General features: G+C 43.1%; 1 non-coding gene across 1 annotated transcript; it reads left to right on the plus strand.

Moving 5' to 3' along the window:
* Positions 1–14,489: 14,489 nt before the first annotated feature.
* TRNAA-AGC lies at positions 14,490–14,561 on the plus strand. The gene has a single exon. It is a non-coding gene; the product is annotated as a tRNA-Ala (tRNA).
* The last annotated feature ends 9,260 nt before the right edge of the window (positions 14,562–23,821 follow it).

Genomic DNA, 23,821 nt, shown 5'->3' on the forward strand with positions numbered 1-23,821 from the left:
GGGCATGAAGTGAGGACAGAGGCTTGGACCTCCCCTGCGGTTATTCAAACGGATCAAAGAGAACGTTCTTACTTCCTAATGGGGAGCCTGTTTGATCCTCACATGCAGGGAAGTAATTTCAGGGGGGGAACGTCTGGCTTTCCCTCCTCTTATTTAAGGAGAGCTAAATACCCTGGTGCTCCCTGAGGCTGAGGGGCCGGGGAGTCGATGCACCACAAGCCCTGCATTTCAGTGTAAGTCTACATCTGACGGAAGCCCTCAGACTTCACCCAGTCCCAGAATGTTTTTGACCTCATGGCAAATAAAACCCAGATCAGTCCCTGGTCACAGAAAATCAAGGGCAAGTGGAAGTAGTCAAGGGACTTCTCTGCATTCAGAAGACGGGTCTCCTCACCATACCTGCCTCCCTGATAATGGAGAAGACAGTTTACTTTGGTGACTGTCACTGGTTCCCCTTGCTGGGAAGTCACCAGCTTCAAGCAATTTTGCTTATGTATGTGGAATTTCCTTCCTGGTTCATGAAAGAAGAGAGGGAATGTCTGCTAAAAATGGTGATAATGTACATCAGCTGTTGAGACATTCAAGGCCATGGTCATGAGGTCATGGCTGAATATGACCTTCCCAGGTCATATAGGCATTTTGCCTCCATGGCCCCTTCTTCCATCAACAAAAAAAAAAAAATCTTAAAAATTTTATTTTGCAACTGCATTGCTATAAAAATGCATATTTTTATAATTAAAAAGAATATACGCATGTAAATGTATGACTGAAACATGATGCTGTACACCAGAAATTGACACAACGTTGTACACTATGTGTCAATAAAAAAGAATGCAAAAATTTTTAAATGCATGTTTTAATTATATATTAAAACATTTTCTTCTATCTTAAAGTTTATCTTTATCTTCATTTAATAAAAGGAAGTAAGATATTTTTATGGGTGCTTAAAAACAATGTGAACCCTAGGTCCTGTACCTACTGGGTAAATAGCAAATACTATTCACCACTCAGGTGGTTTGAATTCTCAAATCCCAGCCCTTGGGTTGGCTGAGCAGAGCTTCAACTTCTTTCAGTATAAGGACTTGAACTTCTTGACCTACATTATCTCCTTGACTCTCCCCCAACCCACTGGAGTAACATTATTATTCCTATTTTCCACAGACTCAGAGATTTTAAGCGATTGTCCCAAATTACTTCCTCTGATAGTGGACAGTGTTCCTTGGGAAAGTGGAGGGAAAGAACATTACCCTGTACTAGGCGTCTCACACAGCATCCACCACGTGACTCTCAACAGCCCTGGGAGGTGCTCTCCCAATTGCCCGTCCCAGCCAGCCAGGGGATGGAGGGCTCAGCCAGGGGCGAGGGCTTAGGTGGCACTGGGAAAAATTGGGAAGCGCTAATAACAACACTAAGTCCACAGGGTAGAAGCGGGGCTTCCAAACAAGAGACCGAGTCAAGAGCCTCAATACAAAAAAGGGGTGAGATAGGAGCCCAGGGGCAATGAGAAGAGCGACGACCTGTAGCTGCAAACAGGCCAGCATGCTAAGGACCCACTTGTCAGAAAGGTCTAAAGGGGAAGCTAGATTATCTCACCCCCATTTTGCAGCTGTTGAAACTGAGGCACAAGGGGCTCAGGTGGTCTCAGGTCACACAGCTAAGAAGTGGCAACACTGCTTCTGACTCCTAATGCCCCTTTCACTCACAGAACAGACATCTATAGAGAGGCCAAATCTCCGTTCTGAGTGTTGCCAATGGCCTCCTAAAAAGATGTCCCATCCAGCAATCCCACTCCTGGGCATATATCTGGAGAAAACCTTAATTCGAAAAGATACATGCCCCCAGTGTTCATAGCAGCACTGTTTACAATAGTGAAGACATGGAAACAACCTAAATGCCCATCGACAGAAGACTGGATAAAGAAGATGTGGTATATATGTATATACAATGGAATATTACTCAGCCATTAAAAAAAATGAAATAATGCCATTTGCAGCAACAACATAGACAGACCTAGAGATTATCATACTAAATGAAATCAGAGAAAGACAAATATCATATAATACCACTTATATCTGGAATCTTAAAAAAATGAGACAAATGAACTTATTTACAAAACAGAAAGAGACTCACAGACATGAAAAACAAACTTATGGTTACCAAAGTTTGGGGAGGGATAAACTAGGAGTATGGGATTAACAGATACACACTACTATATATAAAATAGATAAACAACATGAACCTACTGTATAGCATAGGGAACTATATGCAATATCTTGTAATAATCTATAATGAAAAAGAATCTTAAAAATAGATATTCTTTTTAAAAATAGAGATATTCTTTCATATGTATATACACATTCAGTTATTCTTTTATATATATAAGAATATGTATGTGTGTGGGGGGATTTTTATATATATATAAAACTGAATCACTTTGCTGTACACCTGAAACTAACACAACATTGTAAATCAACTCTACTTCAATTTAAAAAAAGAAAAAATATCTCATGCTTGGGCATCTCCATCCCAAGCAAGTCATTGTCTGAAAACATGCCAGACTGGTCTCCACTAACTTGAATGATTATGCATATAGCCCCAGTATAATACTTGTGGAACAAACTCACAAGGAAAGCATGCAGTGGCATAGCCCTGGCCAGCATTCTATGCTCCACGGACACACAGAAGCAAGGGAGAAAGGTACATTTTTCCCCTTTACGTCTTTTCAAAGAAAAACTTGGGAGAAGCTGGAGAGAAAGAGGCAGAGAAACCTGACCATTCAGTCTGCAGTAAAAAGAGACAAAGGGGCCTCGGGCATTTTAAGTCATCTATGTATTATGTGTGTGACATTTTCCAATCAATGGAAGCCCTCGGGATCCCGTTTCTGTTGAAGGGGCCGGCGCTAATACTGGCTGGAGGGAAAGTGTCTGAATGAGCATCCATTTCAGCTGCCTCTGTCCAGCCAGCTTTTCTGAGTCCGAGGGGCCAGCCACCCTCTGGCAGCGCAGAAGACAAAGCGTTACAAGAGTGGTGATTAGAATGGGCTGGCCAGACATGATGGCCACGCAGAGCCGCAGCTCAGAAATTAACCGCATCAGGTCTCTTCCTCGCCTGCCAACAACTGATTTTAAAAACGGAATCCAGTTCACTAGATTCGTTTCCTAAAAATCCGAATTTCTGTTATAGAATTTAAAACATGCATTTCCCCCCAAAAGCTCTGGATGTCTGTGGGTACCTATTCTTTGATGCAGTTTTCCTAAACGTCTCTCCTATACCTGGGGCGACTTTCTTTAGAGTTTCATACTGCATCACCTGATTAATTCAGTCATTGAAGGGCAAACCCAGGTATGGAGAGGTCTTTTATCAAATGTCTACACGCTGTAACTCAGTTAACGTGCTAAGTGATCTAGCTTAATCACTGGAGAGCTATTCTGTCACATCTGTAGGTGCACAAATGTGTTTTTCACAAGTCAGACAAATCCCTAGTAAGAACTTTTTAAGAGCCAAGAGAAGACACAAAGCTACATTCTCATCCCCTTTCGGGGGAGAGGTGGGTTCTAGCCTGTATGTGAACGCTCCTCACCTTGCCTTGATTGCCTGGTTTTGTCTTTTTTATTAAAGTATAGCTGATTTACAGTGTTGTGTTATTGCTTGCCCGTTGAATATAGTTTCAGGAGGAAGACGGTGGATCACGCTAATTATGAGAGTTTAAGAGCATCCTCCCAGAAGACCCCACAAGATTTTGAAAGATTAGTCCTGGCCAGGTGCCTGTCTCCATGCCAAACAGAACCTAAGTGGTCCCACCAACCAGACTTTACAGCTGCCCTGAAATCTGCTGTTCATTTACTGAAGCATTTATTACATGCATCTGCGGGTATATGTACATCTCAGCTTTGGCATTTGATCACGAACACAGGCTGGGAACGCTTAATACACTAACATCCACATAACACAGCGAGGACTCCACCACCAGGAAGGTCAACGCAGCGTCTTCTCAGGACAGTTGGCCCGCTTGTGCTCAGCACGCCAACACTGTGTTTACTGGATGTTCAAGCTGGGATCGAAATTCTAACAGGCCATCCCATGCCACGCTAACTTTTCATAAGGAGAGCTCGTGTGTGTGTGTGTGTGTGTGTGTGTGTGTGTGTGTGTGTGTGTCTGCACTCATGAATTTTTGGAGAATGAGGGGGGATTGAGGTCATAGTTTGACAACATCTGAAACCTTTGACTGTGTCAGAGCTGCTCCAGCTGGCCATTCATCCCCTAAGCCAGGAATTCTAGAACATCACATTTCTAAGGGGTCCATTTTCCCAGTGCACTCCGGCATCTTAGAATGCTCTCTTGGAAAGCGAAGTCAATCCTGGGTCACCATTTCAATGTAGTTTCCTTTGTACTAAATCCCACTTTCAAGAAAATTCTTGCCATGGTTCACTGGTGTTTAACCTATCATATAATATCCAGGTTTACTGTGTTAGAAGAAGCAGAACAGTATTAAGCTTTTCCCACAAGCCTGTGATTGCATTTGACCTAGTAACCTGTATTAGATTAACATTTATTCTACAGCCGCACAGCAAGCCCTGCACCTTGGTGAGCTGCAGTTTATAGAGGACACTAACCATTTTTACAAGTGGAGCAGGAAAAGGGAATTGAATCTGAGGGAGTAATTCCAAGCAAGTATGTTGCTGCAGCAGTTAAATTGTTTATACGAGGAGTAGGGGAATTACTTCTGACTGACCTCTCTTTTTATCTGCTTAAAAGACAAAGTGCAGGGCTCCATCACTGGGGCAAACTCTGGGGAATGCAGCTTTAAAATGTATAGGAGCCATAGGGCCCTGCCAATCCACCAATAAGAAAGCCAGCTTCAAAGGCAAAGAGGAGCAGAAAGGTAAACAGAGTCGAGTCTCTGGGATTAGGGCCTTTTAACAGTAGCCGGGATGCACACGTTCCCCCATCCCCCTCCTCGCAGGCCCCCCGGTCAGGTGGGACAGAAGGGAAACATAAGTTCAGAATGGGAACCGGCTTTTCCATCCCGCGTATTTTGACGGAACTGCCTTTCGACTGGCCTTGGCCCCAGCTCAGTGTGTGGCAGATTCATTAAGGACCAAGCCAGGCTTTGAGGGAGGCTGAGAAGGGCGACATGGGATCGGTGGAGGCATCTGTCTGGGAACCGCCCCCCCACAACTCCAAAAAAAAAAAAAAAAGAGGCTGAATCCAGGAGGAAGCAATTACCCGGAAATCAAAATCAGAACAGTCAGAGCACCCACCCAGCATAACAATGGGAGGAGGTCACCCCACATTAGACAGTATCATGTAATGCAATGCAGTTTATTCTTTCAGGGCACGCCAGCTTCCGCGACACATCTGGGATGCTGGCTGGGGCGGGGCCCTCCTGGTGGAGTCCGGGGGCAGCAGTATGTACATGATGCCCTCCTCCCAGAAAGTCCAATTGTTCCTTGAAATGAAGCAGGCAGCCCCACAATAAAAAAGCAATGTTTTTCCACTTGAAATCGACACAAAGCGAGTGCTAACACATCCCTCCATCAGTGTCCCCTCCCGTGGAAAGAGACACGCCGGGAGGATTTCACAATCCCAGCATTTCTTTGTCCACTTAACCTGCTAACTTCGCCTCTCGGTTTGCACTGGAATCCTCCATAAGTTTCTGAGTATTCATTCGTGCTCACTAGAAATGCCTTAAAAAAAAAAAAGAGTTTATGAAAAATTGTCCACCGTCCTCCCTGGACATCGAATCAGTCGGCCAGAATGAGGCACCATCTTCTGTATGTAGAACCACTCCCACCGGTGATTCTGAAGAATGCTCTCAGCTGAGGACCAAGGTTCTAGAACCCCCGGAATGTGAAAAATCTACCAAATGAGGGTCTGTTGAAGAGGTGTCAATCAGGGCTCGGTTACAGCTGCTTAGAGCCGGTGGCACAGCCAAAGCTGACCCTGTTCTCTTTAGGAACTGGCTCAATTAAAGGTTGATGAAACATGCGCTCCTACACCACAATCAATAGGTGTAATTCCACAGCTGTCAGCGTCATGTGGTGACTCGGCTCTGGGGCTGCCAGCCCTCCGAGATTTCCCTCCCCATTGCCTGAGAAGGGAGATGGGACCTCGAGGTTGTATGTGTAAAGCTGTCACTTCTGGGGCCCCCTCTCACCCCCACATTTTGGATTTCACCGGCCTTTTAAAGCTACTTCATTCAGAACCTCAGGAAGGTGATCTCTCGAATTCTGGACAAGAAGCTGGAATGACTTCTATCCCCAGATACCCCAGCAGGGGTTGCTTTTGTGTGCTGTTTTCTTTTTTGAGGGACAAGGAAAGAGGAAGGACCGGGAAGGCAGGGGTTCAAGGCAGGTGAGAAGGGAGAAATAAACAAGGTGCACCTGGGGATTTAAAATGCAGCAGTGAGTGAGTTCAGAGGCTGGGATAAAGATGGAATCTGCCCTGGGGATGCCACCTACAAACAGGCCTGAGCACAGAGAGAAACGTGTTTAGCTGAAGCCATGCCTGTCAATACGATGATCACTGGGGTGAAAAATCTGTGTGTGCAAATGCCATACTTTTAAGCCCCTCCACTCCAATAGGTGAACGGGGAAGATTCCAGACAGCTCAATGCAGAGGATGTAACATGATCCCCGGCCCTTCCCTCACCTGCCACTTCAAGAGCCTGAGCCTCATTCTTCTGCCTGCCGTGTTCAGAACAAGGGAATGAGACAAAAGAAGGGACTTCTTAGGGACAGATCATCCTGGGGCCGACAGGCTAAGGGAGCTTTTTCACCCAAGCTCACCGCAACCCCAGGCATTTTAATTCTATAGGTAACCTCACTCCTACGAGTTTACCCTTTGGGGGGAAAAATGGGAGAGGAACTGATAAACCTGAATATTGATAGTAGAAACAGCAACTTTTTTTGACATGCATCTGGAAGGTTGTGGCATTTCAAAGTCAGCATGAGGATTGCCTTCTAGGTACACATACTTCGGTGTAGGGAAATGTCTACCCGCTTCTGTATTTATATATGCAAACTCCCACCCATATTTACACAATTATATACCCATAATTGTATTTTATTACATACCCATATACCCATTAGATACCCAGGTAGGTAAGTGATCATGGCAGGGTGGTGATGAAGTAAGTGCAGGGAATCCCAGATTTTAAAAAAAAAAAAAGTCTTCAAAAAAGACTTCTCCAATTCAAAAAAGATGATCCAATTCAATCCCTTCATTTTATAGACGAGGACACTGAGTTCAGGAGAAGTAGAAAGACACTTGCCCAAGGTCACACACCGCCTCCCGGTAACTAAGTCGGGGCTGGTGCTCCCTCTCCCGTCTCCCCGTCTGGTGTTTTTCCCTCAGTACCACCCCGACTCCATGAGGAAAAGGGATGGAAAACGCGACCTCAGACGTCACACTGTCAGTATTAGGGCAGCCGGAGGAGCCTCTCTATATGATGTGAAGGATGTCAAGTTGTCTGCTGTGTCTAATGCATCCATTTAGCCAGAGTCTCCAGTATTAATTACCTCCGTGAGATACAATATGGCATCATGCAGCTTTGGAATCTGTACCCTTCATTAACTGTTTCCCCATTAACCTTGACTGGAATCACATTTCCACTCGAACTGGTTAAGATGTGTTCTATTTGTAAGCACTCCCATTTTCTCTTTGAAACCATTCTCATATTCTTACTTCATTGTAAATGGTCCTACTTGCAATAAAGTGCCATGGAACGTATTTACTATTTGCTGCTTAATTCTGTCCTCTTGGAAGGAGACTGATGTCAGCTCCAACAATGGTTAATATACCTTTGAGCACACACTGTGACCTTTCTCCTGCTCATGCCTGACTTCATTCTCAGATCTCATTAAACAGCAGAAATTATCTTCAGAAAGAGCAAAACCAGAAATTGTGCAGGTTTTGTGCTCGGCTACAGAGAAGAATTTGATTTAAACAGCCTCGCGATGGCACGCAGGTAGAAAATAAAACAGGATAAAACTTCCAGCTAAAATGGCCTGTTCTCTCTACAAACTGGGTAGTATTACATGCACCGACCTGGATATGGAGAGGATTTGAGTGATTCTGTGTACCTGAGTGTCCTACCTTGTATGTAATAATATGCAAAGCCTGCTGTCAATATACAAGCTTGTTGCCGGATGGTATGAGGGAGGAATGAGCCTTTAGGATTTATCAACACCCTAAGATTGCCCTGAGAAAGTGGGGCACAGGAAAGAAATTTTTTTGATGAGTAGAAGAAAGTTAAAGGTTGGAAAGATCAAGGATGGATTCAGCTATTAAGAGCACCAATTGGAATGACCATCATTAAAAAGTCCATAAACGACAAATGCTGGAGAGGGTGTGGAGGGAAGGGAACCCTCCTACACTGCTGGTGGGAATGTAATTTGGTGCAGCCACTGTAGAAAACAGTATGGAGATTCCCTTAGAAACTAAAAATAGACTCACCCTATGATCCAGCAATCCCATTCCTGGGCATATATTTGGAGAAAACTCTAATTTGAAAAGATATATGCACCCCAATGTTCACAGCAGCACTATTGATAATAGCCAAGACACGGAAGCAACCTAAATGTCCATCAACAGATGACTGGATAAAGAAGATGTGGTATATATGTATATACAATGGAATATTACCCAGCTATAAAAAACATTGAAATAATGGCATTTGCAGCAACATGGATGGACCTAGAGATTATCATACTAAGTGAAGTCAGACAGAGAAAGACAAATTTCATATTGTATCACCTATATGTGGAGTCTAAAAGATGATACATATGAACTTACTACAAAGCAGAGACTCACAGACATAGAAAACAAACTTATGGTTACCCTCCACCACAAACTCTGCTACCATTCTTAGTGATTTTTTTTTTTAATTTAAAAATTTTGTTTTTACTGAAGTATAAGTCAGTTACAATGTGTCAATTTCTGGTGTACAGCATGGGGGAGAGATAAATTGGGAGTTCAGAATTAGCAGATGCTAATCCCAAACAACTATGTACAGAATATATAAACTAGATCCTACTGTATAGCACAGGGAATTATATTCAATAACTTATAATAACCTATAATGAAAAAGAATATATATATATACATATATAACTGCATCACTACGCTTCATCTCAGAAATTAACACACACTGTAGATCAACTATACTTCAGTTTAAAAAAAAGAAAGCAAAGAAAAGAAAAGCCGATCTGGGTGGGACACTGCAGAGGCCCTGGGCCATGTAATTCCCCAAACACCAGCAGTAGGGAAAGGTAATCCTAAAAGCAAATAATGAAAGCCAAAGATGGAGACGGGTTAGGAGAGCGGGATAAACCAAAGAGAAACTTACCTAGAAGCAATTCACCCCTGGACAGTGACCCTGTGCTGAGGAGAAAGTAGAGCCAGAGGCTTGGCTCAGAGTAAGTAACGTACCCAAGCTCTTCCAAGCGCTGCCAAACTTCCAGTGTTCGTCTCTGATTCACTCAATTCCCTCCACCACAAACTCTGCTACCATTCTTGGTGATTTTTTTTTTAATTTAAAAATTTTGTTTTTACTGAAGTAGAAGTCAGTTACAATGTGTCAATTTCTGGTGTACAGCATAATGTCCCAGGCATGCATATACATACATATATTCATTTTCATATTCTATTTCATTAAAGGTTATTACAAGATATTGAATATAGTTCCCTGTGCTATACGAAGAAATTTGTTCTTTTATCTGTTTTCATATACAGTAGTTAATATTTGCAAATCTCGAACTCCCAACATAGGTGGTTCTTCTGAGACTCTGGCCTCTCGGTTTCTTGACCTCTGGTTGCTAAGGATCCTTTCCCTCCACCACCTCAGCCAACCACTCCCAGGCTCATACCCTGTATTAGTGATTCTCAGCACTGGTCACAAATCCCAATTATCTGAGACAACTTTTTAAAATCACAATTCCTAGGTCCCATAGTTGCAGTCAGGGTCTCCGGAGGCGAAGCCAGTCGTGAGGAATTTTTGCCACATAGCCAGGGCTGAGAACCAGTGACATGGAGACTGATATTATCAATCACTGCATCTGTCACAAATTTTCTATTTTAAGCACGTTACTCTGAGGCTGGTCCCCGATTTTCAGCTCACTTGTTCCAACCCCCAAACCCCTTGACCCCTTTGGGTTTTCCCAACAACAGAGCAGCACTTTTGCTGTCCCTCCACCCTGCTCACACCCACATTTTTCTCTTCACTCGGCTTAGAGTCCTTCTTCCATCATCATCTCTCTCTTGCTCATACTCACAAATGCCATGTTCTTTCTCCTCCGATAAGCTTGCCTGACCACACTCCAAACCAGTTTTGTAGCAGTCAGGGACTTATCGAGAAGCTGGTGAAACAAAGGCAGTGCATATGAAGAGAGTTTAATAAAGGGGCTGTTTCTAAACAGGTAGGTGGGTAAAGGGAAACCAATGTGGAGTCAGGAAGCATGCCAGGACTAACATCAGTGGGAAAATTCACCAGCCCTCTGCCTAAAGGAATAAGAAGAGAGAGTGATTTCCAGGACCTATAAAGAGCCACAGTTATGAGAGGGCTGCCCCATGGGAACTGGGGCCTTCGTAGACAGATGGAGGCATGCCTACCAGGGGCCACTGGGGAGGGAGTAGAGAACTGATGTAAGCACCTCACTGCCTCCTGCCCTCCAGTCTCCTGCCCGTGCCTGCCATTGGCCAAATCCAATCCCGAGACCAAGGAATCCATTGAGTCATTCATAAATGGCAGCCACCCAGAGCACCAAGCCAGGTGAAGAAGGATGGAGAATGGGTCCAAACAAGAGAATGCTCATCACATGGTCAAATTCACCTTTCTTCTTACACCTCCTTGACATCCAGGCATAGCTGGAAAAATTACACGCCATGTTGATCAGTCTTACCTAAAACCAAAATGGCAGACTTCAAGTGGGCCTGCAATACTGCCCAGCAGAACGTTCTATATTTTCTAGTAGATTCACTTTCTCACCACCCTAAAGGACCATTAGTCCATTCCCCTCCTTATTCCCACCTCATTGACTTCACCTAACAAAATAAAACCAACCGGAAAGGAATTCATTCATTTTCCCACCAAATCTACCAACCCTTCTACATCACAATCACTTCCTTTAATAACATGGTATATATCATGCGCTTACAAAAAAAATCATTTATTCGTACATTTGAAATCTCAACCAAATGTGAGGCCCCAGAAAGGGTATGTGTACCTGGACACTGAGACCCTGTTCAACAGATGGAATGAAGCTCCCAAGCTGAACACAGAAACTGGTGACCAGCTATCCAACCCTGCCCTGATACACCCCCCCCCGCACCCTGCTCATGCCTACCCTGGAAGACTGCAGGGTGTTAGAACTATAGGGAACCTTGGAGGTCATCTGATCTAGTGGTTTTTATTGCAGCCAAGATACCCTTGATAAAAAGTAAATTTTATGTGGGATCCTAAGGTTTAAGACAAATAAAAGCAGAAATTCACTAGAATATATTTCTTTCATGAGTTTAAATAAGGATACATGTATAGTATACACACAATGTATATATATATAGTATATCTCTGACAACTCCAAGGCTGATTTGATGAATGTAAAAATTTGGAATAGCCACAATCACATTAACTGCAGTATCTGATTTATTATTTTGTTTTGGTTTAGTTGCACAATATTTAGAGAATCCTCATTCATCTGGCTAAGTGGTTGCAAGTGGTAATAGGTTTTGTATTGTCTCGTTTTAAATCAACTTGCCTTACAGCTTGGGTTTCTGCTCAGCTAAATTCACCTAGAAGTTTACAAGAAAAGCAGTAGGAAGTTATCTGTTTCAAAGTTGAATTGTTAGTAACACCTAATAAATTCGTGCATTTCTAATCGGAAAGTCAGAAAGGAAGCATTCATTTTAGCTCTAATGTGATGTTTTCAAGATGTGAGTGAATCAGTTGTGGGTACACAAACAAATCTTAAGCCATGAGGAGAACCGGTGCAAATAAGCTTGAGCTGGCACTTAAGTGAACAGGTGCAAATGTACTGTGGTCACAGATGCACTTGTGCAATTTTATGTCAATGGAGACATGCAGCAGTCATGTCAGAATTTAAGAGAGACAGACAGACAAGTGCAGAAACTCAATATCACTTACCAAATATGTGCACCCACAGGCAAGCTTTTATTCTGATATTCACCCCAAATAAGTTAACTTAGCAGTATATTTTAATATCCTGACATTCTTAGATACGCTAAAATGTGAAATGACAGACATCTGAATATGTGTTATTTTTCTTGCAGAGTTTTAAAATAGTTAAAATGCATTCTACACGGGAATTCAAATAAAAAGTTTGCAGACCTACTAAAACCTTTCCATGGAGCCCTAGTCTGAAAACCACTTGTGAGAACCACATAAGTATCCCAAATCCAAACAGGTAAATTTGCTGCCTGAAACCACACAGGAAGTTTGCAGCTGAATCAAGACGGAGGCCTTTGTCACTGACTCTCATGCAGTCATCCGTAACCAATTCCAGCATCTCTTCCTTGCAAATTCCTCTAGGATGCACCCTCCCCATGCCCACTGCCCTGCCTACTGATTCACAGCAGTTCATATACACCAAGCTAGGGTCGCCACCAGGCTGCATCTCACCCGTTGACAACGTGCATCAGGTTATTTCCTGCTGAAGAACATTCAATGGCTACCCATTACCCATTTCGTCTCTTTTAAGTTTCTCGAGGGATTCAGTCCAGTAACACGGACCCTCCAAACATTATTGCCTATCATTTCTTTCAATAAACCTTCCAATCTAATTAGTCACATCTCATCTCCACTTTTGTGCCTATGATTCTATGGTTTCCCTCACCTGTAATTTCTTCCCTCCTGTCTTCCTAAATGTGATTCTTTTCCAATGTTTAAGAATGAATTATTCAACTTTTGCTGGGTATTATTTAGTCTTTTATGGTCCATGATTTCCTATGGCAAAGAGCATGCCCATTTCCATCCAATCAGACATTCACTGAATTGGTCTCTCCCTTGGACACCTGCAACATACTAAACGTTCTGATAGACACATGAAGCAGAGATGGACTCGACAAAACCCCTGCCAGATGAAGTGGAAGGAAAGCACTCCAGGCAGGCAGAACAGCACAAGCAAAGGCACGGAGCTCTGGGTGTGGCTTATGCAGAAAATAACACCTGATGAAGATTCAGGATGGAGTGGGTCAGAAAGGAGATGATTCCGTTTATATGTGTGTTCCTCATATTGCTGCAACAGGCATACTGGCATATGTCACTAGAGGGAAATATGCTTTAATTAAAAATGTGAGCTCCTGGGATTAGGCGCTCAGAGGTTTTCCCCCGCAACATCTTTCTGTGGTTTCGTAGAAGGGTACTCTAGAATACCTTTCAGTCTCCTTTGATCATCAATGCAACTCAAAGGTTTAATTCAAAACAAATCTCAGGAGCTATTTATATGAGGGGTAAGACTCCAGCAAGGCAGGACCAATCACAGGCTGGGACTGAGGGAGGGGAAAGCAGGGGGGCGACGGAGGCAGGGTCACCAGTGGCGCACGCTCCAGGCCAGGTGTGTCCTCACCTTGGGAAAGCGGCCAGCCAGGTGTGGTACAGAGGTTTTATTCCAGGTGATACCTTCCTTCAGAAGGTCTCACAGCTTTACACAAGCACTGTTGACTCTGTAACTTGACAATTCCTAGCCCCCTGCCCTGAAGCAGGCCCCCAAAGTCCAACCTACCTCTGTTCCACAACTTATATGATGCAGAGAGGGACAAGATTGGTGAATGTCACCCCAGCAACCCAGATGTGTAGAAATATGATTTACATTTCCATGTATGTCTCCAGTGCCAAGAAAATTCCAGCCCTGCTTTCCCCAAAGCTAGACCCTCAATGCCCCAAATATGACTGTTTATAAAGTAATCACCATACTTTTTTCCTCATTCTACTTGTTTTGCCTTTAAATTTAAATTCTATGACTTCAAAAATGTCAATTCCATCTTCATCTCTTTTAGCTGGTCTTGATCATTTTTTCCTGCCTTAACTGTTAAGAAATCATATTTTCAGGGTCACTGAAAGGCTTGATAATCTATTGCAACCACATAATTCACAGAAATGTCCACCAAGCAGCTCAACTTTTCAACCATATGGACAAACGCAAATTTACATTTCAGGAGATCATTAAACTACTAGAAGAAAATGTTCTCTCTACACTGAGTTTTTTCGTTGTTTTCTGAGGCTGTGCATTCCAGGGGATTCACAAATCTAGAATGCTCCCTTCTTCGGCTGGAGATCTCCTCAGCAGCAAAAGCCATTAATAATGCTTCTCACTGGGATCAGTAAGGACATCTTTTCCTCTACGACACAAATCTCCGAAACTGGAAATATTCAAACCTGAATAACAACAAAAGATTTCCCAACTTCGTATTTCCTTTCTCCTATTATGGCTCCTGGTAACAAAACAACAAACAAAAACCACTAGGATCAGGGGGAGGGTGTAGCTCAGTGGTAGAGCGTGTGCCTAGCATGCACAAGGTCCTGGGTTCGATCCCCAGTATCCCCATTAAAAATAAATAAATAAAAATCTAATTACCTCCCTCCCTCCAAATACAAAAACAAACAAACAAAAAAACCCAAAAAATAAAAAAAAAAAAACCACTAGGATCATTTGACTACATGTGTTTTCTTCCTGAAATCATCCTTCCAGGCACTTGTGTGTTCCCACTGTCACTGTCTTTTTTCCTGACTGCAAGCTGGTCTCTGAATAAATGATGACGAAAAAGGAGCTAGAGAAATTGCAGAGTGTCTGCTCAGCGTGGTCTAAGCCTCCGGCAGCTGTTGCTTAATTGGCCTTGGGTGGAGTGAGGGACATGGGACTCAATCCCTACCCCATTTCAGTTTTTGTGAAACTCGTTGGGTAAGGACAGGCCTCCCAAAGAATCAAGTTAAACAGCAGGTTGGAGACAGGCAGGAGCAGGAATGGAGAATTGTCATATTAGAGCATATTTATGCCCTAGGGAGGAAAGAGAGCCGAGAGAACATAAATTCAGAAGTCCATGAACCCTGGGAATAAATCTCACAGTCATCTGCTTCTTGGCGCTGTCTGAATTAGCAGTAGCTGCAACCTGCGAGACTTATTTTAAAGCTATGCCTCACCCAGCACCCCTGAGATGGGGGACTCATGGTTTACTCTTGGAGGAATCAAAGACCTTCAGATGGCTAAGGTGAAATGGATGATCGCTGCCCTCCAGCTCTGTGGGGCAGCTCAGCACCCTGCTCTGAACTTTATTAGAGAATTTTTCACACCGTTATAATTAATGTTTACCTCTCTCTCTCCCACTGGACTGTGAGCTCCCCAAGGGCAGGAATCATTTCTCATTCGTCTCTCTATCTACAGTACCTAGCTCTGTTTCCAGCACAAAGAAAACTCCCTACAAAAGTTTGCTGGTAGATGGATGGATGGATAGTTGAAGGAAGTGGCCCTGGAGTTAAAAAAAAATAAATAAAATGAAAAAACCTGAAACACACAAGAACAGAAAACAAACCAAAAAACCCCATCTCCCATACTTTGCTTGCAAAGGGAGATCCTGCATTCTATAAAGACTAAAATCTGTATTGAGGGACATTTTACTGGGTAGTTTTTTCCAACACAACTCAAATAATCTCACTCTAAATCTTTCTGCTTTCTCTTCAGAGGAAAATTACTTTGATTAATGGTCCAACATGTTCCAAATATTTCCAGACAAGATTCTGGGTGATCAGTCGTTATTGGAAAGGCAGAAACCATTTTTCCCTCCAGCGTCAGGATGGCCAACAGTACCCAGCAAATGTGACATCATAACAAGAAGGAGGCAGCAAAGGCAATGGGAGAGGGGACAATCTTGGAGGTTTAACTGGTTAGTCTCTGTGCCAGTTACCATGGCACCACCGCTAGCCCTTTGACTCAAAACAGTTCTCACCTGGAAGGATAGTTCCCCAGGTTCTTTCAACTCTGACCCTCCCCAGAAATTTATACAACCAACTCTTTACCCCAGGAGGGTAAAACTTTAGGAAGGTCCAAGCACCTTTTAAAATCATATGGAAAATTATGGGAATCGTGTTTTAAGCCAAGGATAATGATTTAACATAGAGCCAGAAGTTACTGCTGGTTCCTACTAGCTTAATCCCTTGTGGACACTTTTTCCCATATCTCCTTTTCTTTAAGGCTCTACCCCTTCCTTTCCCTTCAATTCATCTGCTTCATTCCTCCCCCCATGACCTATCCTTCAGCCCCGTCATTGGAACCTGCAGTCCCCATAGACCTTATTTAACCTCACTAATGGCCCTGAGAACTAAAAAGAGTTCTGACCTTTGGTCTAGGCACGTAAATATTCATTGCTATTTATTCCACTGCACTTTTCTAGGAGGTTTCTCACATTTCACTGTGGCCAGATATATTCCATGAATCCCGAGAAACCCAAGAGATGTGAGCCCAGATGGGCCAAAATATCAACACGGCTCCCCAAGCCCTCCCGAAGCCAACCTTCATCACCTCCCAGCCCGTGCCCAGCGACCCACAGGTACCATAATTTACAGGCGAAATGTGGTTCCTATTAAAGAGAACTGTTGTCTCATATTTTGGAAACTTGTTTTTCCTTCCTTCTTTTTTTTCCCAACTTCAAATTAAATCAGCACTTTTGTGAAGAAAACAAAACGAAGACCCTTTCCACGTGAAGACACAAGCAGCGATGGCTTTATTAACCTGCGCGTGAGCTCACACTTCATCCGCACCGCCTCCTGGCGAACGGGAAGGGGACAAGGGAACGGGGAGGTCTAATTGCGCTTTATTGGAAACACATCTGTGCACATAGCAAGCTGGGAACAGGTCTCCCACCCCCTGCACTGGGAACTTGGAAAAGGAACTCCCCGTGGTCTCATTTAAATTTCACGTATATCGTAGAAAATTGTGGGTCTTTTGGTAAGTTAAGTGTAGGAAGGGGAATCTGAAGAGACAGCCTGCACTAACAGGGGACTGTTATTTTCATGATAAGTGATTTATCTAGATTTCCAGTGAATAAGGTATCCCTCACAGCATCAAGAATGACAGTCTCTTCCACCAGCTCCAGCCTCAGGCCATGTTGTATTTCCTCTTTGGAGTCTGATTTGTAATCAAACAACCAGTAATACAGACAGGTAGAAGAGAAGATTTGAGGCGAGAGGAGGAGGGGGATACCTTGACCTTTTCAGCAACAAACTAAAGTTCCATGTCACCTTTTCAGCCACTCCCTGAAATCAGACTCCTTCTGCCCCAACGCCAGTTCAACACCGTTTTAGCGTTGAATTGTTCTCTAAGTGCTTGGCATCCGGGTGCCTTATCTCCTCAACCACACAGAAGGCTCACTCAGGACAGAGAGCATGTTTACATTTCCAGCAGAGAGCTTGTGCGACCCAGCACAAGGTCAAGTTGTGCCTGCTGATTGACGGCAAGAGTGCCTCTCTTGACTTCACTGAGTGAAACAAGATTGGCCGGAAATGATCAAAGCAATGTATCCTACCTTCATGATGAAATTCCAGTGCCCATATTAAATAAGAAGCTTAATGGGAAAGTGCATATTTGAATACCTGAGAGACTATGACCTTAAGGAAAGTAGGCTTTTGACTAGATCATATCGTCCTTTAGGTTCTTATATTTTTGTGTGTACTATCGACCTTTGAGAATTTAATATCGTCCAGAGTTGGCACATTATTTCAATTACATTTTGCCAGATTATAACCAGATCCCCAACTTTAAAGCCATACCTTGGAATCAATGCATTTGGGATGGTTTTGGGACAGGACCAAGAATTATAAGCAAACAAATCTGAAAAATAATCAGAGGAGCTTTAAGTCACTGGTCTTTCCTTCTGATTCAGCATTAAATGTTAGTGAGAGTATGGTGGGGGATTTAGACCCCAAGAGCCCATAGATGGCAGCGTAGAGTGGATGTCAAAGGGATGCTCAGAGGCTGGTAAAGCTGCCTGTTTATAGCACTACCACCTGGACCTCCCTATACTGCACAGAGCAGAGACCTAGTGGAGAGCTACATGCAAATACACAGATAGACCCAAGAAAGAGCCAGGTAGGACACAGCATCTTAAGTTTTACAATACAAAGACTAATATCTTTGGGGAGATTGAGAAGAAATCAAGTTGGGATCAAAAAATAAGGATCGCTGGTGGTCACAGCAAGCTCAGGGTCTGAAACCAAAAGAGCAGAAAGACACTGTATTAGTTTACAACAGATGCTGTAACAAAGCACCACAAACAGTGTGGCTTAAACGACAGCGATGTCTTGTCTCACAGATCTGGAGGCTGAAGATCAAGGTGAAGTCTGAGACCAAGTTTGGTTCCTTCTGAGGGCTGTGAGAAAGAATCTGTTCGTGCCTCTCCCTGAGCTTCCGGTGGTTTGCTGGCCATCTTTGGTGTCCCTTGGCTTGTAGTAGCATCATTCTGATCTCTGCCTTTATCATCACATGGCGTTCTTCCCAGGTGCATGTCCATCCTGGGGTCCAGATTTCCCACTTTGGTAAGGCTATCAGCCATGTTGGATCACCCTAATGATCTCATTTTAATTTGATTATGTCAGTAAAGACCCCATCTTCAAATAAGGTCACATTCTGAGGTAGTGGGGTTAGGACTACAACATAATCTTTTTGTGGGGGGAGCTTTGGAGAGGATGGAGAAGGATACAATTCAACTCATAACCAAGAGGGATTAAAAACCAAGAACCAGTGGTCAGGAGGACATTGGTTTGGAGTATTAGGGGCATCACTAGAACAAAAATCAGAAGCAATAATAATTGAAACCATGGTCTGGAATTGTGCATGAGTTCTTTAAATGTTCCTCCTGGCTTCAATCTCTCCCCGCTTCCATCTACCTTCAGTAACGCTGCCAGGTTTCTCCCTGCACACAGAGATGCCATGGCCATTCCTACAACTCAGAACTACCAGGGCGACCCACCTACCCACTGCTGCTGTTATAAAATATAAGTGTATGATGGGCCAACTGTCCTCATTTGGCATCTTAGAGAAGACAAAAGATTTGGCCAATCTCTCATTTGTCAAACCAGGGTCACTCAAATCTCAGCCCCTCCTTCTAGTCTACCCTGCTCCTTGAGTCTTCATTGAAAGAAAATGCTATCCCAGATGGGTCAGACTCATATAACAAAATTAAGTCATCCCAGAGCAAACTAGTCTCCCCTTTAGTACAGAATTATTCTCTAGAGGGACCTGCACAGTGTGGGATAAACAAGGCTGCCGCACCCAGAATCTATCTTCCTGACCACAGAAAGAGCCATACCTTGTTAGCTACACTTCCCTCTGGGAAACTGTCTTCATGGTGGGGGTGCTTCACAGGCTGGACAAGTGTGGGGGTACAAAGGTGGGCAGGAGGGAGGAATGACACTGATGGAGTCAGCCCTGCCCACAGGACATCCCGATGGGGCCCTAAGTGAAAATCCCCATCAAGAGAATCACCACCCTTTGGATGGGGCCAAATGGTGCACATCCTGCACCAAGAGCCAAGCCAGGGCTGATCCCGTACATGTTTCTGCCATAGCCTCTCCTCTTGAGAGCATTTATCTCAGTCTCCCACACCCAGGAGAGGGGAGGTCTTGATAAAATGCTGATTGGCTTTCTTTCCTGGGCCCACTCACCTCTTTTCTCACATTTCCTTTCTTCCTCTGCCCGTGCTTCCAGCCTGCCATATTTCTTTTTTTTTCAATTGAAGTTTAATTGATTTACAGTGTTGTGTAGATTTGTGATATACAGCATAGTGATTCAGTTATATATATAAATGTATATTCTTTTTCATATTCTTTTTCATTATAGGTTATTACAAGATATTGAATATAGTTCCCTGTGCTATATAGTAGGACCTCGTTGTTTCTCAATTTTATATATATATTTGTGTGTATCTGCCAATCCCAGACTCCTAATTTATCCCTTCCCCTCCTTTCCCCTTCGGTAACCATAGTTTGTTTTCTATGTCTGTGAATCTCTTTCTGTTTTATAAATAAACTCATCTGTATCATTTTTTTTTAGATCCCACATATAAGTAATATCATCTGATGTTTGTCTTTGTCTGAGTTACTTCACAGCTTGTCATATTTCTTGAACCAAGAATCAGGACACATGGTCTGGCCAGCATTATTTCTGATGAGTTGATTCACTCCCACCAAAAAATCTCATTCAGGCAGAGATTTTTTTTAATCATTTCCTAATTATTTTCGTACATATCACTGTTGTCTATCATCTGTGTTCCTTAGATGATTTACTTCCATTGCGTCTGTATGGTGGGGTTACCATTATAATGGTACGTGGTTGTCCATCTCTTCCCCATTCCTCCTTCAACAACTTTCATTGGTAGCTTGAAAATGACCATGCTGAAAGTATTTACACTCTATAAGTAGTAAATGTTGCAAATCAGGACTTGGGTTTTTTGAACAGTCAGTTGTTAAACATTTTCAGGTGGAGATTTTTAATCACACTTAATAATGCAACTAATGGCTTGACCTCAGTGACCAGAGGAAAGAAAAACAATCAGAACCTGAGTAGAGAGGCAGGTTTCAAGGATGGATGGCATTTGCTTATATGCACAAGGAAGTCTCTTGCTGAACTCAAAATACAGCCTAAAACTGTGGAACACGCACCAGCAGGACAGGCACAGAGTGAACTCCTGGACAGCTGCCAGTACCTAGCCTGCTTCAGGGTGAAATGCAGCCAAGGCTCAATAAACGCATTTGTTTTCAAATCACCTGCACCATGAAGGCAAAGGCATCACGAAGGCAAAGACGACTCGGTCCGGCTGGCTGTCCTCCGACGCCATCCCCATTCAGAGGCCGCTAATTAGGCTGGATAAATCTTTTAATCTCAAAATTGGAAAACATGACTTCACGTGGCTCGGTAAATGTTAATGACCAATAAAACCAGCTGTAGCACCACATTTGGTTCAGTTTATTAATGTGCTGTTACAGAGGAGCTGAAGTAAAAAGAGATTCCATTATCCAACTTGAGAAGCCCTCCCCTGCGTGCACCCACGTCGACATTTTCACCAGAAACCCAGATTCTCAATTTGTCCTTTTCCTTTAAGGGCTTCGTTTTGTCATTGTTGTTGGGTTTTGATGTGGTTTGGTTGGTTAATTTTGGAGAAAGAGTGTGTGTGTGTGTGTGTGTGTGGATAAAAGGAATTAAATAAAGATAAGCAGTCCTTAGGGACTCATCTCAACTCCCGCAATCATTGCTTCCTAGAACTCAGACATTTGCCTCGACTTTTTGCTCAAGGGTCTACATTTTTCACGCATGTAGGTCAAGCCTGTACCAGTGGGCATGACCCAAGGGAAAAGTGATAACTGTCCCACTAACAGACATCCAGGGACGGCGCATTTAAAAACCCAATCAATAAACACTCACGAAGTACTCACTCTGTCAGGCTTGGGGTACAGAGCAATTCAATCAAGACTAATTCATTTATTATTTCATTCGGCAGCTATCTCAAGACCTAGATTGTGCCAAGCAGTGTTCCAGATGCTGGAGATACAGGAGGAAGGGTATAGCTCAAGTGGCAGAGCTCATGCTTAGCACCGAAGCGGTCCCAGGTTCAATTCCTGGTACCTCCTTCAAGCGGAAATCAATGAAGAAACCTAATTATCTCCCCCTCAGAAAACAGATGCGGGAGATACAGAGCAGAACAAGTCAGGCCACCTCTGCCCGCATGGAGCCTATTTTGAGTCAGTGAGACAGACCACAGATGAACACATACAGACCGCAGATAAACACATAAAAACTGCAGATAAACACATACAGACCGCAGATAAACAAATACATGCTTAACAGGATGTTGGGTAACAGTAGACATCATGAAAAACATAATAAAGCTAGGTGAGAAGGTGGACAGTGATGCACTTGCTACAGTAGATGGGACAGTTGAGAAGCAGACTGGATAGAATTATAGAGTAAGCCATGTTCTTGCAGAGGGAAGAAGAACAAGGGGCAAGGGGATGACGGTAGTTAGCAAACGACACTAGCGCCATATTTGATTAGGCTCCTGCAGGCCACTGAAGAGCTTGTGGGAGGAGAGTTTTATGATCTGACTTATACTGTAAAAGGATCTCCTGGCTGCTAGTGGGAAAAGGACTACAGAACATAAATAACAAATATTAGCGAGGATCTGGAGAAAAGGGAACACTGTTGGTCGGAATGGAAATTGGTGCAGCCACTGTGGAAAACAGTATGGAGGTTTCTCACAAAAACTAAAAATAGAACTACTATGTGATCCAGGAACTCCACTCCTGGGTATATACCCAAAAAAAGCCCAAAAATACTAATTCAAAATGATACATGTACTTCAATGTTCATAGCAGCATTATTTACAATTGCCAAGATATGGAGGCAACCTAATTGTCCATAAATAGATGACTGGATAAAGAAGATATATACACAAAGGAATACTACTCAGCCAAAAAAAATGAAATTTTGCCATTTGCAACAACATGGATGGACTTGGAGGGTATTTTGCTGAGTGAAATAAGTCAGGCAGAGAAAAACAAATACTCTGTGACATCACTTATATGTGGAATCTAAAAATAAAACAGTCTACTGAATATAGCAAAAAAAAAAAAGAAAGAAACAGACTTAACAGATACAGAGAACAAACTAGTGGTTACCACTAGGGAGAGGGAAGAGGGGAGGGGCAATAGAGGGCTAAGGGATTAAGAAGTACAAAATATTACATATAAAATGCGGTCCAAGGATATACTGTACAGCACAGGAAATATACCCAATATTTTATAACTATAAATTAAGAATAAGGTTTAAATTGTGAATCACTAAATTGTACACATAACTTCTATAATATACATACATAGTTGCACATCAACTATACTTCAATTAAACAAGATTTTTTAAAAAGATTACTGGAATAGCAGGAGGAAGACCAATTTGGAAGCTACCAGGATAATCTCTAGACCAGAAATATGAAGGTAACTTAGCCAAGGTTGGAAGTGAAGGAAGGGCTCATAAACAGCTGGATTCGGGACACCTTCCCATGGTAGCATCAGTGAGATTTGCTGATGGATTTGAAATGGACATAAATGAAGAGACAAGGATGACTGAAGGTCCAGCAGTGAGAGAGGGTGTTCCAGCTCAGGAGACTCTCACCTACATTATCCCGCTGAAGATTCACAGGGATCTTGCTTCTCAAAAAATGAGAAGTCAAAGTGTGACAAGCAGACAGGTATCATCCTCATCACCTGGGAGCCTGTTAGAAATACAGAATCTCGGACCCAGTTTGGATCCGAAGTAATCCATATACACGTTCAAGCTTGACAAGCACCCATCTGAGTGGCAGAAACGGTGATGATGATGGAGGCAGTGATGAGGAGAAGGATAAAACAGGCTCCTGAAGGTTAACCAATTTGCTATTCCAGGATTTTTTTTTCAGGGGGGAGATAATTAGATTTATGTATTTATTTATTTACTCTTTCGATAGAGGCACTAGGGATTGAACCCAGGACCTTGTGCATGCTGAGCATGCGCTCTATGACTTGAGCTGTACCCACCCGCCAAGGATTCTAGGGTTCTGACTGCAAACCCTGTGCTCTCTCCATCACTCCAAGTTTTTGAGATAGAATCCCTTCGTTCCAGGGGCTTACAGCCTATCGGGGAACCAGAACCCACACTACATACCAATTATCGCCTGGAACATCATAGCTTCATTGGAGATCATGATTTAGGTATCACAGGACAGGCTTCAGAGTGGAGGCCAGATCATCTTGGTCATAAAAGTGAGCAGAATTTAGATAAGGAAG

Source organism: Camelus ferus, chromosome 15, assembly GCF_009834535.1.
Source record: "Camelus ferus isolate YT-003-E chromosome 15, BCGSAC_Cfer_1.0, whole genome shotgun sequence".
In the NCBI taxonomy this organism is placed as follows: Eukaryota; Metazoa; Chordata; class Mammalia; order Artiodactyla; family Camelidae; genus Camelus; species Camelus ferus.